Source organism: Epinephelus moara, chromosome 4, assembly GCF_006386435.1.
Source record: "Epinephelus moara isolate mb chromosome 4, YSFRI_EMoa_1.0, whole genome shotgun sequence".
Classification (NCBI taxonomy): Eukaryota; Metazoa; Chordata; class Actinopteri; order Perciformes; family Serranidae; genus Epinephelus; species Epinephelus moara.
The window spans coordinates 18,867,467-18,867,911 of record NC_065509.1 but is presented as its reverse complement, the minus strand read 5'-3'; positions in this window follow the sequence as shown (position 1 = coordinate 18,867,911).

Sequence of the window (445 nt, the reverse complement as noted above, 5' to 3'; positions counted from 1 at the left end):
TATGTGATAATAATATCATTAAAAATGTCACAGTATAGTATGTGATAATAATGTCATTAAAAATGTCACAGTATAGTATATGATAATAATGTCATTAAAAATGTCATAGTATAGTATGTGATAATGTCATTAAAAATGTCATAGTATTTTATATTATAAAAATGTAATTAAAAATGTCACAGTATACCATGCGATTAAAAATGTCATTAAAATGTCATAGTATAGCATGCCACAAAAATATTAAAAATGTCATAGTATACTATGTCACAAAATGTTATTGAAAAATATCATAGAATAGTATGTCTGTTTTTCTTAAAAGTGTCTTTAAAAATGTCATGGTATACCATGTAATAAAAATGTAATTAAAAATGTTTTAGTGTAGTATGTGATAAAAATGTCATCAAAAATGTCACAGTATAGTATGCAATTAAAAAATGTCATCAAA